This window comes from Tympanuchus pallidicinctus, unplaced genomic scaffold (genome assembly GCF_026119805.1).
Source record: "Tympanuchus pallidicinctus isolate F22 unplaced genomic scaffold, pur_lepc_1.0 scaffold31, whole genome shotgun sequence".
NCBI classification, from domain to species: Eukaryota; Metazoa; Chordata; class Aves; order Galliformes; family Phasianidae; genus Tympanuchus; species Tympanuchus pallidicinctus.
In genome coordinates, this window is record NW_026294749.1 from 10,891,958 (window position 1) to 10,907,990 (window position 16,033).

General features: G+C 38.7%; 1 long non-coding RNA gene across 5 annotated transcripts in view; it reads left to right on the forward strand.

Moving 5' to 3' along the window:
* Positions 1 to 16,033, forward strand: part of LOC128087882 (uncharacterized) — a 237,654-nt gene that overhangs the window by 144,065 nt on the left and 77,556 nt on the right. For all 5 annotated transcript variants that reach the window (XR_008210054.1, XR_008210057.1, XR_008210058.1 and 2 more), the window contains one exon: positions 5,409 to 5,477. This is a non-coding gene — a long non-coding RNA (uncharacterized LOC128087882). The remainder of the gene's footprint in view (positions 1 to 5,408; positions 5,478 to 16,033) is intronic.

Consider the following 16,033-nt stretch of genomic DNA (forward strand, 5'->3'; position numbering starts at 1 on the left):
AAAGGAAGGTAGATATCATGTAGGAGATATCAAAAGGAGATCAATGAAATCTAGTACTCTTTAGTCAAGTTCCCAGAATGCTGATGTAATATTGGGAACTTGTGTGTTTTCCCATTTTTTTGTTTGTTTGTTTTTCCTGCTGTGATGAATACAAATGGTTTTACTTGCATAGCTGATAGAAAATTTACTTAGGATTACACAGAAGGTTTCAAATTTATCATCTCTGAAGAACCCTGTGATCATTTGAGAAATAGCTGGCTCTTACTTTGAGCTATCTCTAATAACCTGATTTTCTTTCTTTTTTATTTTTTTAAAACAGAAGTTGGTATATGTGAATCAGATTCAAGGCATTGTCTTCTTACAGATAATCATAATGATTTTGATTCTGTTTTGCAGTTATTTTTTAGTTACTCTTCTGTTTATGCTGAAAATGGAAGATTAAGCTGTGGAGATGCGAAGTTACAGCCTTGTAACAATCCTTAACACAGGTTAATAGTAGAACTAGTTTGCAAACATGCCCTTTACTGAGTGTTCATTAGTGCTACTTGTAACTTAGGTAAAGTGAAGGGAAATAAGCAAAGTTAGGGCATGACATTCTGGAAATCTGCTCTGATACAGTTTTATCATTTTCAACTTCATGATGCTTTAATAGATGGATTCGTTTTCCTTTTTTCTTTCTTTTTTGAGAAAAAAAGTGTTTTTGGTTTTTTTTTTTTTACATTGATGTTAGAAAAATGGGCAGAGTTCTTCACAAAGAATTGTTCTTGCTAGTTTTGAAAGATGTATGCATGAAATTCATTGTGACTGATGGGCTTAAAAGGTTCATTCAGAAAGGCCTAAGTGAGCCTGGCCTCTGTTACACCAATAAGCTTAGCAAGTCTGTGCCATCAGCTGGGCTTTCCTAATAAGAGGAGTGGGACCCAGTGAGTGCAGAGGACTGAATTTAGGCTAACAGCAAACTGATGAGAAGCAGGGAAAGACCCATCTCCTTCAGTGACTGCCTTCCTGCCTCATATGCTGAGCAGCCCAGAAAAGCATTGCTGCAAGGCTGAAAGACCTGTGGGTTGGGTTTGATGATTTTTAGCTCTGTGGCCATGGTCAGAGCTGTGAAACATGGCTCATTTATTTAACCCACGTCTCTGTGACTCTGAAACTCCACTCTGGGTAAAGTTTGAAGTAATTCACCAGAAACAGATGCAAACCACGTTCATGTCCAAACCATATGCTATCCTTGCAGTTTATCTGTGTTTTTTTTCCTTTGAAAACAATGAGGCCCGAACGTAGATTTTGTAAGTATATGGTTTCAGTTTTGCATCTTATTTTATGGTTTCCAAATATAGAGAGCAATACAGTTTGTTTCAAGGTGTTTTGAATAGAGTACCTGGCACATCTCCAGCTTCTTTCTAATCAGTCACTTTGAAAAATAAAACAAAACATAAGGAGTGTTCTGCAGAAGCCTGGGACCAGAGTCTCTTGAGATCGAGTAGTACCTGTGATACTTCTGGAGAAGAATTCTTTAGAACCTTGTTTTATTGAAAGGAAAGTTAATTATGAGCACTTGAAGTTTTAGAAAAAGATTTATAGTAAAATACAATTTCTGTACTGTGTGAAAATGACAACTCACTGCACTTAGAATTTTACTTTTTATGCAAGGCAGACTTCTAGAAGTCTCCCTTTTAGTTCTCTTCTGCCCTTAGAATCATAGAATCATAGAATCACCAAGGTTGGAAAAGACCTAAAAGATCACCCAGTCCAACCGTTCACCTATTCCCAATAGCTCCTACTAAACCATGTCCCTCAACACAACATCCAGTCTTTCCTTGAACACCCCCAGGCTCGGTGACTCCACCACCTCCCTGGGCATCCATTCCAGTGCCTGACCACCCTTTCTGGAAAGTAATACTTCCTCATGTCCAGCCTGAATCTCCCCTGCCGTAGCTTGAAATCTCCCTTGCCGTAGCTTCTTCCATGTGTAAGCTCTGCAGTTTGGCCTGAGGAAAATAGGCTGCAAAAGAGGGTATCAGATTTTGCAGCCGTTTTAGTAGTGTGTTGATGGTGCTCCTGAATCCACCTTGAGGGAGCCATCAGTGATCTGCTAGCAGCTGGAAGGGGAATAGTGAAGTTTCCTCAGCTCTCCAAACCTAATTGCCATGGGGCCTAAGCTTACACTCCATTGTAAAATTCAATTTCAGATTTATTGTATTCAAAATTAGCAACAAATGAAGACATGTAGTTATAGAATATTAAGAGTTTTTAAAATAGTTTATTAAAAATCTTGAAATATAATCTTCTTAACTGCCTATAACATTTCATTTAATAGCCCAGTGACGAAATTGTTTTCTTATGGATAAATCAAAATGAAAAAATAGAAAATATTATAGCTTTTTTTTTAATTCCCAAAAAAGCCTTTAAAATTGAGGTAGATGCAAAGAAAAGATCCTTTATTTCTTACCAGTTTTGCTGTCTGTCCCCCCAAAAACATGTTAAATTGCATTGTATAATGGTATGTACAGTCTAAAAATCGGACATATATAACTTATATTGAAAGGAATATGTATGTACATTTTTAATGGGGCAAGTGCTGCTGTCAAGGTAAGAGTATGCTAGGAAATGATTTTTCAATGCTGAATGCTTGTGCACGGTAGATCAATTAAGTTGTATTCAATGTTTACAAAATAGTAAATTTTCACACCTACCAGTTATTTGAATTTTAGCAGTCTTCTTTTATCTGATGCAGGTCAACACAAAGTGATGGTAAATGAAGATTTTTAGCATAATTATGAAAGATTTTTTATGTTGACTTATAGCCATCAAGTGCTGCCAAGTTTGTCTCTGATTGTACTAAACTAGCTGGTGTTTCATACACAGATACAGGTATTTGCTGATGTGTTTTTTGACTGTGCCATCGATTAGAAATACCTCCTGGTTCTCAGCTTGCCCACTGAAGGTTAAACTGCTTCACCTTCCTCTTCTCTCTCAGGCTAAGTGTAGGCTTTGTCTAGGGGATTTTAAGTCTTCTCGTAAAGCCTGTGAGTTTTGCTGCTGCAGTTTCCACATTGTCCTTCTAAGGTTGGGGGGAGAGATCCTTAGGTTTGGGTTTCTTCCTTCTTTACTGACAGCGTATGGCATTTTTACTCTGCTCCTGAAACAAATGTAGAAAGTCAGTAGTGTTAGAAATATTCCCTAGGTCTGCTAACAAGGCTAAAGCATGCAAGGAGCTCAGATTGGTGTGTTCTGTTCAGGAGAGGCTGACCTGAATTTTTGAGATAAGCTTGTTTCCCCAGCCAAATACTTTTTTTTTTCTTCTTCTTTCTAATCTAGTAAAGCCAAAGTGTTTTTTGGCTTAGTGTAACTTATAAGAGAAACGGAAGAAAATTACATATGAAAATATAGCTACTGTGAGTGATAAGAACTGTGGAGATTCATACATGAGCCCAAGTCCTGAGCTCAAGATTGTAAAGGTGTTTTCCCTTCACACAGCTTTGGCATCAGGCCTATAAACTCCACGTCCTATAAACTCCAGTCCTTCAAACCCAGCTTCTTTAAATCCAGTGGCTGTTAGAAAATGGAGCACCCAAGTCAAGCAAATTATAGCAAATAAAAGTAGGAGACTATTTTTGTGACTATTTAAGGTAGGCTCTTGAGACTGTCTGGAGTGTTTGTCTTGAAGCTGACTACCAGCAGATGTATGGATGGCGTGACCCAAATCAGGGTCTGGCAGGAGACGTTTTTCTCCTGTGTGTAGGCAGAAGACATAGTAAAGAATTGAGAGGGAAGGTGCATAACTAGTCTGTTGTCTGGTGCAGTTGCACCTTGTGGTTGGGGGATAATGATAAAGAAGGAAGACGGAGCTTTGCCATGCTGCTGCTGTTACTGATGAATTCTATTAGTCAGATCAATGGATGTGGGGAGCCCTGTGAAGATGAAAAGAGCGTCTGGATTTGCAAGGAATACAGGAGCGTTACTGAATTTGGAGGAGGCTTTCCAGACTTTCTGGAAAGCAGTGAGGAAAAACTGGTGCTAAGGAATAAAATACTGCATAAGTCAGTGTGGGACCGACCTGTATTTCCTTGCTCTATCAATTGGAAATGAGTTGCAGCGACAGAGTCAGAATTTTGATGGCGTTGCAAATGAATCTTACAATAACATGTTCATGGCCTTTAAGAGTCCTCTTGCAGAACTGGGAACATATTCTGGGTCACTTCCAAAAAAATAGATCAGTGTTTGGCTATGAGGAGCAGCCTGTTTGGTTACAGCTGCCGAACATAACGTATGTGCTGACCTGCACATGGTAAAGCTATATTAATCTGTGTTTCTCATGGAAATACTGTGAATACTGGAATTGAAGCAGAAAGCCTTCTGGTTTCATAGTAGAGTAATTCTGAAAGGACTTTTTCCACCAAGGCAGTACTGCCTTCATGACTGCTCCTTAGGAAAGTTTAACACAGTTTGGAACTGTTTTTGCTTGTAGTTAAGAAAGCTAAATCCTGTCTTAAGACAGTCATTTTTTATCAGTAGACTGAGTTAGATGCCAGACAGGCTGCATGCACAGTTTTGTCAGTTTTTAGACACTGGGAAAGGGTCAAATTGTGGAAGAAATTGTCATAATAGAAACTGTATAAACATGTAGTTTTATGATGTAGACATTTTGATTTATTTGTAACGATTTTAGATGTATTTGGGTGAATTACATCTAACAGGGAAAGATTAAAGGTGCTCTCTATTGCTTAACATTACCCAGTTCCAAGTCTTTTTAATCTCTGATAGTGTATTCTCTTGGCTTGCTTCTGGCCCTATGTTGAGGCTGAAGCCTGGAATCATAGGATGGTTTGCGTTGGAAGGAACTTTAAGATCACTCAGTTCCAACCCCCTGCTACAGGCAAGGATACCTCCTTCTAGACCAGGTTGCTCAAAGCCCCATCCAGCCTGGCCTTGAATGCTGCCAGGGACGGGCCATCCACAACCTCTCTGGACAGTGCTCTGGAGCATTTATCCATTCTGCCATTTATTGTCACTTTACTTTTTCCCCTTTGGAGCTTCTGAGATTCTTCCCACTTTGATTGATGTCTGAAATGAGCACACGATGGTGTTCCCTCTTCCTGTTGCCACAGCAGCTCATCTGGCTGAGGGAGATGAAAGAAACAGAAGCTAAGCAATCTTAGCTATGTTCTTGTGGTGAAGATTGCAAAAGTGGCATTCTCTGAAAGCAGTGTGGCATGAATCCTTATTGTGCTTAAGTGTCTCTTTGGCTGTATTTGGGTTTTTGCTGTTTACCTTCTTTTATAGTGGTGCAATGTAACTGCTTGTTCACTTTCCTTAATCATATTTGTCTCATCACATAGTATGTGCAGTGTAGTTTAAAAACAGAATGCTTTTAGGGGATCCTGATTCTATTCCTCCTTTTTCAGGGTCTTGCTTTGTGACCTGGGTTATGATCTATGTCTGCTACTGAAGCTATCTTGACTGGCGTGAGAAATGTAAGTATTTTGAAGAGACTTGGCCTGACAAATCTCTGTTTGTACATGTGGATTTATGAGAAGCTTTAATATCTCTGTGTCATGGTCCCTTTCTGTAACATAACAGGTATAGAATGATATCTTTGACTTCATCTCTTAAAGATGATGTGAAAATGAATCATATAATATTTGCAATGCCTTCTGGTATTGCTGTGATGAGCACTGTAAGAAAACCCATAAGCAGATTAATAATTCATTGTTCAATTCAGGCTCTGTATGCAGTAAACAAGACTTTCATACTGAATTATAAAAGTAAGGCCAAATAATAATTCCTTGTTCAATTATCACTGTCCATTCAGAGTATTGAAGGAGATGGGAATCATGTGGAAAGACCACAGTCATGTCTTAAGGATAGAGTATTGTCTCACTGGAAATGATAATGTTGATAGGTTGTTTTTTCTTTCTTTATCTAAGCCACCTTTGGTATTAGTTATGATATGTACTTGGATTGAAGATGAAGTGTGTCACTCTTTTTAAATTGCTTTAATTTAGTCTGCAGGTCTCCCGATAGACCCTCACTTCTGTTCTCAGAATTTCCTGTCTTGCCATGAATCCTTTTGCTAATTGTGCTTGGTCATCAAAAGAAGAGTATAAAATAATCTCTGATCATTGCAGAACAGTTTCTGAATTTTTAGATTGAATTTTATCTCTTGATAATAATTGCTCTTAAGAAAAACTAATAGAAGAGGAGAGTTAAACTTTTCTGCTGGATAACAAGAAATCCTTTGCGATAGAATCACAGGTACAGGAATAGCTTGTTCCTGTTTTCAACCTTGTGACCTTCCTTCAGATAACTCTGAATGCTGTGATTTTGAGGCTGAAAAAAGAAAACAGAGAGATATTTGAAGCTCCACGACACAAAAATATGTCAATAATCCAGACTGACTGATAGCTTCTCTAATAACCAAAGTCACCTGTAATTTTTTATAGTCCTAGAGCATAACCCATCTATAACACATAATCAATTCCACTATGAAGATGGAAGTGATGTTTATTTTTTCTTATACATTCCTTCCCTACTTCTTAAGGTGAATTTTTAAAAATCAATGCACGTAATTTGATCAATTTAAAATACTGAATACATTGAAGTAATTATAGCTATGTTCTTGCATTTTACTGTGTCCATTTACAGTAAGGCTACTTACCGACAGTGCAGCATTAAAGATAAACCAGCATTTCCATGAAAACAGCCATGATTTACATCTGCCATTTTTAAGTCCATTTAACTGAAGTAGTCTTTGCAAAGTGGCAATTTATATTTTAAAGTTGAGAGCTTCATCTCTTTCTCTGAAAACGATGCTTGAAATCAGAGAGTGAAACAAGGCATTTCAGTCACTAAAGATGAGTTTTGTGTTTTTTAAATAAAAGAGAGGAAAAGAGCTGTTGTTCCAATTTAGCAAAATTGTGTCAGAGCAGTTTTCTGTTTATTTATGATGAAATTCTGTTTCCAGATTTTGAATGCACGTATTTAACAAGATGTAGTCAGTCAGTATGGTGGTGATGAGTCCAAAATTTGATCAGGTTGTCACTTGATATTCACAGGGCACTTTGATAAAGCCCTTCATTGAGAGATCATGACCAGTAAAAAGGCATTTAATTAATATTCCATAATTGGGAAAAAGCATCTTAAGGTCTAGAATTTCAGAAATATTGGAGTTTGAGCACATAAAAATATCTTTGGGCCAGTTGTTACTGTCACATTCAGGTGCAGACTGTTTTATAGCTTTTTCTTGAGATTGCTACCCCCTAATTAATTTATTGCCATTCCTAGTGAAATTTGTAACTATATTCATTTCATATTTAAAACTATCTTTTCTACTTAGATAATATCAATGGAAGCTGCATGCGTATTTAAAACAATTTGGAATGATCTACTTGTGTAGATGATGGAGATATATACTTTAAGAATGTTTTAGTTTTGTATGCAATTCCTGAATTTTGAATCACTGTTGTACAAGACTTCATGAAACTCACAAGAGCAGAGTGTTCTTGGACATTTGTGCTCTAGCACTCTCAATGTCCTTTTCTTCTTTGACTTGACAATTTCTGTGCAAGGTAACTGATCAATTATATCCTAGAGGCAAGCACAGCTCCTGTTGATTTGATATTGCTGTAAAGCATGATATATAGCAGCTATGGCATACTATTGTTTTCAAATGTGATTTGGTTTTGTTTTTAAAGCAAACAAATCTGTTTGAGACTTCTGGAACAATATAAAAAAACACTGGTACTTAAGAGTGTGAAGGCAAATTTCAATGAAAAGCTCTGCTAGAACAGTCAAGTGACTGGAAGGAAATAATGGATCCAGTACAAAAGGACACATCTGCATTTTAGAACTATGGAGAAATAGGACCCTTAAGTACAAAAGGAAGCAGAGAAATATTTTGGAAGAGGGAGAATTTCCTTCCCGGATTCCAAAGCTGGCAAAGATCAGTAATCACACTTCTGTCATTTTCTACATCAGAGTAGGTAATCTGTTCTATTCTGCGTCAGTACAAACTTAAAAATCATGGATACCTCTTTCCAAAAGGTGCACCAAACTATTCCAGATTATTAGGGATGGTTGTTAGATGCTGATATTTACTTCCTCTTTCAGCGTTTTCTTAGCACCCTAAGTAATTTGAAATCAGAGTTAGAATAGAATAAATAGCTGAGTTGTAAGGGACCTACAGAGATCCTTGAGGCGAACTGCTGGACTGCTCTGGGGCTCATACAAAGTCAAAGCACTATCATTAGAAGTGTTATCCTTATGCTTCTTAAACACAGGCACGGAACATCGACCACCCCACTAGGAAGTCCGTTCCTTCTGTACCTTCATGGTACAGAAATGTTTTCCAGCGCTCATTCTGACCTTTCCCTGGCACACATTATGCTGTGTTCTCATCCTGCTGTTGGTGACCAGACATGCTACTGACTCTTGCTGAGCCTGCTTTTGACCAGCACTCACAAAACCTTATCTGTTGAGCTGCTCTCCAGGCACTTATCTCCCAGTCTGTGTGTGCCTGGCACTGCTCCATTCCAGGTGCAGTGCCCAGCATTTTCCTTTGTTGAAAAGGAATGTCATTGCTGATGGCTCATTGCTCCAGCATATCCAGATGCTTCTACCTTGCTGATGAGCATAATCAGCAAATTTGTTTAGGTTGTGTTCCACTCCTGCATACAGATCATTGATAAAAGTGTTGAACAGGACTGGTACTATAACTGATTGAGCCCTGGGGAACACCAGTGATGGCTGACCACTAGCCAGATGTAGTCCCTACTCACTATGACCCTTTGAACTTTTTATTCAAGCCAGTTCACAGTGAGTCCAATACTTCATCAATCTCACAGCCAAGAGTGGAGTTCAAAGTTAGAGCAAGAAGTGTGAGGGTATTTGAAACAACTTGTGCCAGTAGTATGAGCTCTAACAGACCAAATGCTGAGTCCTACATTTTGGTCTCAACAAGCCCATGCATAGCTACAGGCTTGGGGCAGAGTAGCTGGTAGACTGAGTGGAGGAAAAGGATGCAAGTTGACAGGCAGCTGAATATGAGCCAGCAGTGTGCTCAGGTGGCCAAGAAGGCCAATGGCATCCTGGCTTGTATCAGACTAGTGTAGTCAGCAGCACAAGGGAGGTGCTCTCTACTCGTCCCTCTCTACTCATCCTTGGTGAGGCTGCACCTCAAATACAGTATTCTATTTTGGGCCCCTCACTACAAGAAGGACACCAAGGCCTTGGAGTACATCCAAAGAAGGGCAACAAAGCTGATACAGGGTCTGAAACACAAGTCTTTATGAAGAGTGTCTGAGAAAACTCGGATTATTTAGTCTAGGGAAGAGGAGGCTTGGGAGACCTCATTGGTCTCCAGAGCTACCTGAAAGGAAGTTGTAGCGAGGTAGATGTTGGCCTGTTTTCCCAGTACCTACTGATAGGAGGTAATGTCCACAAGTTGAGCCAGGGAGGTTCAAGTTGGACAGCAGGAAAAACTTCCCAAAAGAGTGGTGAAGTATTGGAACAGGCTGCCCAAGGTGGTGGAGTCACCATGTGTGAAGGTTTTCAAGAAGAGGATAGATGTGGCAATGAGAGACGTGGTTTAGAGGGCACAGGTGATAGGTTGATGGTTGGTCGAGATGATCTGTGTGATCTGTTCCAACTTTAATGATTCTGTGATTCTGCAATTCTTTGATGATATCTGAACCTTAGAGACAGAAGGCCTGAAGCAGTGCATGCACCTTTCTCTTCTGATGCAAGTAAAGACCTGAGTTATAAACTACAGAGTTGGAGTTCTTTGCATTTTTACCCAGGGATCTCAAAGTGTATTATAAGTAATGAAATCATCTTGATCATAATGTGGAAGGGTGCCTGTAAGCTACTATGTACTTGTCTTAGGCATGTATGAATGGAAATATAAATCAGTTTGGCTTGTACTACATGCCACAGCAATATCAGGAACAGAAAGCAAACGTCTCTTTTCCACTCTACTGATCCAAGACTGTAAGAAAGTTCACCCACACTTGCAAAATTCTGCCTGCTGTAAATGGCACTTCTGAGATGTGTCTTTAGCCTGCTTTCCAATGAGAACAAGACTTTTGCTTGCTTTCCTCCTGCTCTTCATCCCTTCACTCTAATATTTGATGGTCTCAGCTAGCTACTGGAGAGTTGGGCGCAGCTGTAAGAGGAAGCCCTAAAACTGTGATAAAATAAGTGACTGTCTTAAGGAAGAAGATAAATCAGACCTTTCTGAGGGTCACATGAGTTTACCAGGCCTCTCTTCTGTTTGATCTGGGAGCTTGACAGCTCAGGATTTTCCAGAGCAGGGGCTGTGCCTGTGCCCAGCCTCTTTGAAACAAGATCACTGGGGAGACATGGGAATGTTAAGGTGGCCAGGAATAATAACCAGCCATAAAAATGGAAGGAAACTTCAGTTTTACTACTGATACTGTTTACAGAAGAACTTGGAGCTATTTTTCTATCTGTAATTATACTTCTAGACTGTTTGGAATTACACTGTTACAATTTTCATCAGCTGATGAGTGAAAACTTCCAGATTTTATTTCCATCCATATTGCTGATAAAAGCAGAGAATTATTTACAATATTGAAGTTGAAAGCCCTTGAAGAGAGTGATTCTTTCAATAAATTAATTGCTGCATCTCATACTCCAAGAGTTTTTTGTTTTTGTTTTAATCTTCTAAGTAAGTGTCCTTTGCAGTGAAGGCTTTTATCTCATGGGAACGGTCTACTCGTGTTTCAGTCCTAAAACATCATCAAAGTCGGTGGGAAAGAAGAAAAAAATATCTGCAGCCTCCAAAATAGAAGCACAGTGTATGAAGAAACAAATATTTTCAGGATGGGACATTCTAAATGAATTTTTGTATGAATTTCAAATTTTCTTTCTGCTAAGAATCACATGTGAAATGAGTGAGGAATGTGCACAACCATGTCTGACTAATTTTGTTCCTCACGGGAGCACAGGAAGTAGCTATTTGGTGTAGAAAGAAATCAGAACTGCATATCAGAAACATCTCCCAGTCCATCTGGAAAAATAAAATACAGGCTGTCCTCCTTCCACCCCTGCTGGAAATATGCTAACTTGGTTGTTCTTCAGTCTCAGCAAGCTCTCAAGGTCATCAGAGTAATTTTTCAAAGCCTTGCTGCCTCAGTGTTCTTACAGATAATAACATCAGGCACATTATCTCCTACTCTTCAATTTTACTTTGGCTTCCTGCAATTTACATCCCATTGTCCACTCGTATTTTCTGCATTCTTTTGGAATAAATCAAATAGCACTTCTTATGTTGGCTCTGGACTTAATAAAATTCAGACATGCAGCATTTGGGATTTTTAAAATAACACGGTTTAATACAAAGATGTGAGATATCTTTTGAAATCTGTGGTGGATGTTTGTTTCCTGCTGGGCTTAATTTAGGAATCCAGTGCTAGCATTAAACCAAGGGGAAAAAATATTTGCTCTTTCATCTGTGTGCCACATCCCATCTGAAATCACAAACAGCTTCTTTAAATTTCTGGTCTTTATCCCCAGCTGGATGTACATAACGCTCATGCCTGTCTGATGCATGAGACATGTAGAGACTTTAAAAAATAAATAAATTGTTAAGCTATTCTGATGCTTCTTGTCTTAGACCTCACAACCATCCGCAGTTTGGGGGAAGGTGTAGTTTCTTTTTCTAAAGAAACTTGTTTTTATCACTCCTGATTTCGCTAGAAAACAATATGCAGCTAATAATTCTTTGAGAATAAATATTTCCTTATAGAAGGGGATCCCTTCCCTTATTTTAATATTCTCTTTGGGTACAGAAGTAAATATCTTCATGTGATTCAAGGACAAAATTTAGGAGAGTGATTTAAACCCGAATGTGAATCTCTGTATTCAGCACCTGTTCCTGTAGCTCTCATAACCTGTACCATGCACCCTGCAGAAGGACTTCTGGTTTTGTGCTAGATTGCGTGGGTTCAGCTGCTCACCTGCTTAGATCCCATCAAACAGCTGGGATCAGAGTTTAAAGAAAGCCTTTCCTTTTTGCTTGGAAAAGTTCCAACTTTGTTCAAAAATCATCTTGGGCCCATTGTGCTATAATATAGATTAGGCATGAAAAGGGCATGTTAGAAGAATGTTGTTAAATTGTAAAATGAAACACTGAAAAATTGGATGCTAGAATCAACGCTGGCCCCAGTTGGTACCTTTCAGGTATGAGTTATGTTACAGATTTAATTGTAGACTTGAATATTTTCTCTGTTGTTTCTCTGCCTCACCTCTTCCCACCCCCCTCAAATGGAAAAAAGTCTTTAAATTGACAAGTTATTTGATGTTTTGTTTTCTCTTTATTTGGTATATGAGCAAGTTTCGGTTACTGAATGCTGTTCCAGCCCTGATATGAGGGCAAAATAATTATTTTTTCCAGCAGTTCTCTGTGGTAATTGGCCAGCTGTGGAACACAGATCCTGTGTGATGTAACAATGGCATTTTAGTTGTGACTGCAAAAGAAACCATGCAGATTTAGAGAGTATAGATATTGAAATTTAAGTTATTTTTACAAGGTGTGTGTGCAGATTTTTATTTTCTGTTGGCTAAGGAAATCTGGGAAAATTCTAACTAAACGAGAGGGTGTGTTCATGACTCCTTCCATTGATACGTTGCCAGTTCCTGCTCCAAAGCAAGTATGATCTAAAACTTCCCAAGAGAAAAGCCATTAGGATTTAATACAGCATCCTCTTCAATTCATTTGTTTGCGAAAACTAAAGTTCATGTTTATATGAAAGGAAAATTTCAGCCTAAACAGTTTAATTTTGCTGGAAATGCAGCTAAAAATATCTGGCCCGCTTGGTCATTGGATATGCTGCTTGGGTTATTTAAATACTGATTTTGTGCGAGGCTGAGAAATTGCATTAACACCCTGACTTATTTACTTTTTTGAAGTAGCATGTTGTTAGCATGTTAAAAATGTTCCACGTGTAGTGGACAGTAGTCAGCTGTGTTGTCCCAGGAAGAGTATGGCAGCTACCAACCATCAGTTGGGATGGAATGGGATAGAAGGAAGTGAGGCTGTGCTTTGAACCTGGCTTGAACATGCTCTCTACTGAGCTGTGTGTCCACATGCAAGGGTTTATGGATATGCCTCTGTTCTTACCTGCCTTCTGTAATTCATCTGCATGTGCCTTATATAAACTTTTTTAGGGCGTCCAGTAGCAGAAAGAAAATTGAAATTATTCTACAGCAGCAGAAGATATGACAGCAAGTATTATGTATTATTCTACAGCAAGTAAAGATATGACAGAATAAACTGAGTAATGATCTCAGTGACATGGTAGTGTATCCACCAAAACATTCTGCAGATCTCATGTCTGCTCATGATTGTAGTAAATCTTACGTACACACTGTTTCACCTGTTCAGGACCTAACGTAAGCATCATAGAATCATAGAATCATAGAATCATAGAATCACCAAGGTTGGAAAAGACCTAAAAGCTCACCCAGTCCAACCGTTCACCTATTCCCAATAGCTCCTACTAAACCATGTCCCTCAACACAACATCCAGTCTTTCCTTGAACACCCCCAGGCTCGGTGACTCCACCACCTCCCTGGGCATCCATTCCAGTGCCTGACCACCCTTTCTGAAAAGTAATACTTCCTCATGTCCAGCCTGAATCTCCCCTGCCGTGGCTTGAAGCCATTCCCCCTGGTCCTATCACTGATGACACGAGAGAAGAGGCCGACCCCCAGCTCACTACAGCCTCCCTTCAGGAAGTTATAGAGAGCAATGAGGTCTCCCCTGAGCCTCCTCTTCTCCAGGCTGAACATTCCCAGCTCCTTCAGCCTCTCCTCATCAGCCCTGTGCTCCAGACCCCTCACCAGCTTTGTTGCCCTCCTTTGAACACGTTCCAGGGCCTCAATATCTTTCTTGCAGTGAGGGGCCCAAAACTGGACACAGCACTCGAGGTGCGGCCTCACAAGTGCTGAATCATGAATTGGCTAATGAATGAGCTGAAATCATGAATGAGCTATTCAAGAATCAGTTCTCTTTCTTATCTGAGCAGTAAGTTGTCACATAGTTAAATTGTCCAAATAATGAGTTATCGTCAGTACAGCATCTCCACTATGGTGTGTAGTTAGCCAGCTTTGTTATTCTCAATGAGATAATGCCTGAAAATTGTGCTAAAGTGGTACACAGGATAACTAAGAAACATGAAGATGACCTCTGTTTATTTATGAAGTATGAACTAACCTATCTTAAAAAAACAAAGAAGAACCATTTTCTGTTACCGTCTTTCGATGTTCAATTGAATTAGTCTCTTTGATTTTGTTCTATGGGAAGAACTACAAGAAAATCTTGTAGACTTAAGGTAAACCTTTGAAAAATTAGCAATTGATTAAAGACCTTAGGAACCAATATTTTGTACAGTCAGTGAAAGCTCCTTTGCTTAATCCCTCTGAGACAAATGTTTCTGAGCACATCATGGTTCTGAAGGAGGTCTTAAAAGCTGAAATGTTTTGGGAATTTTGAAAATGCTACCTTCAAGATTTGCTGCTCTGATGGCTGCAAATTTTAGGCAGTGACAACGGAATAATGTAGTCCTGGCTGTGTTCACATATACATTCATTTAGTTTAGTTGGAGGACAGGAAATGAGTGGCTAAGTACAGGGAAAGACAATGTAGACATTTTTCCTGAAACAATCTTATCTTCACCTTTTTTTCATATACCCTGTGAATTATCAAGGTATGTCATGTGAACTACAACTGGCATTATCGTGCAATAGAGCTGCAGTGTCATGTATGTCACAAAAAAATTTGGTGTTTGCATGGTGCTAGTATTTATTTTTTTACTGCTGCATTTCCTACACTTAGAATGGGATACTCACAGTCAAATTTAGCTCGTGCATGAAAAATACTTTGCTTTTCATGAGCGCAGACTAGAATTTTGTTTGGACCTGGCATTTTGTATTACTGCACATCTTCTTAACTTAAAACTTGCTATGAATTCTTAGTGTCAGTTTCTCAAATGGTTGTATTTTGACCTAGTAAGGTAATTTCTTTTCTTGTGGGCTAATGGTTGTTGTTATGACATATATTCTCTCTCCCAGGACTTTTCTGCTCCTTCCTTTGATGTGTCTTATAAAAGTCCAAAGAGAGACAAGAACATACTTGACTCTCATGTAACTATATATAAAGCCAAATTTGACCAAAATGAAGTTTGCAGTAATTGTGCTTCTGTATTTTAATGTGATATTTATATAATACATTAGGATACTGTGCTAACATTTCAGATATTTCAGTTTCTCCTCATCACTGTTATTCTTAAAATTTGTTTTCGTGGATTGTGTGCCAGTAAACAGAAAAGGCATCAAACTTTAAAATGTAATCTGTACAACAGGAATATTTTTCTATTATGTCTCAACAGAAGAAAAAAATTGGCTTACAGCCCCTTATTTTCTTTACAAGTACAAATATAGTTCATGCTCATGTTTTGTCTGCAATGAAATAATCCAAGCTGTATAGTTCACATGCACAAGCTACCCCCATATGTCCCTTTGATACTTGATGGCTTGCTAGCTGCTACTTCATGTTAAGTTGGTACCTGTGGAACACTCTGCTGAAAATTACTAAGGCTTTCAGGAGCAATGCTGAATATGTGTATAACTTATAAATCACTTTTGAGCTGAACAGAATCGCATGAAGCTGAAGTAAACGACTGTTTTCTAGATGAATTGGTAGGTGATGTTGCTTCCCACCTATCACAACTGAAAAATACTGCATCTGAAGTTATAGTTGAGGAATTATATACAACTTCTCTGCTTCCTTAAAGAGGAAAGGGTGGGAATCAGAAATAACTCTGCTTATCTAGAATGATTAAGTCCAATCATGTTAACTACACTTTAAATTGATTCAGCCAATCCCGTTCTTTTCTTCATTGATGTGCTCTGCTACTGGCCTTCTAGCAGATTTTTAAAACAGGTTCTACAAAATGTTGTCATTTATTCATTAGCAATAATTCTTTGAATCCTTTTGCTTTTGGCATC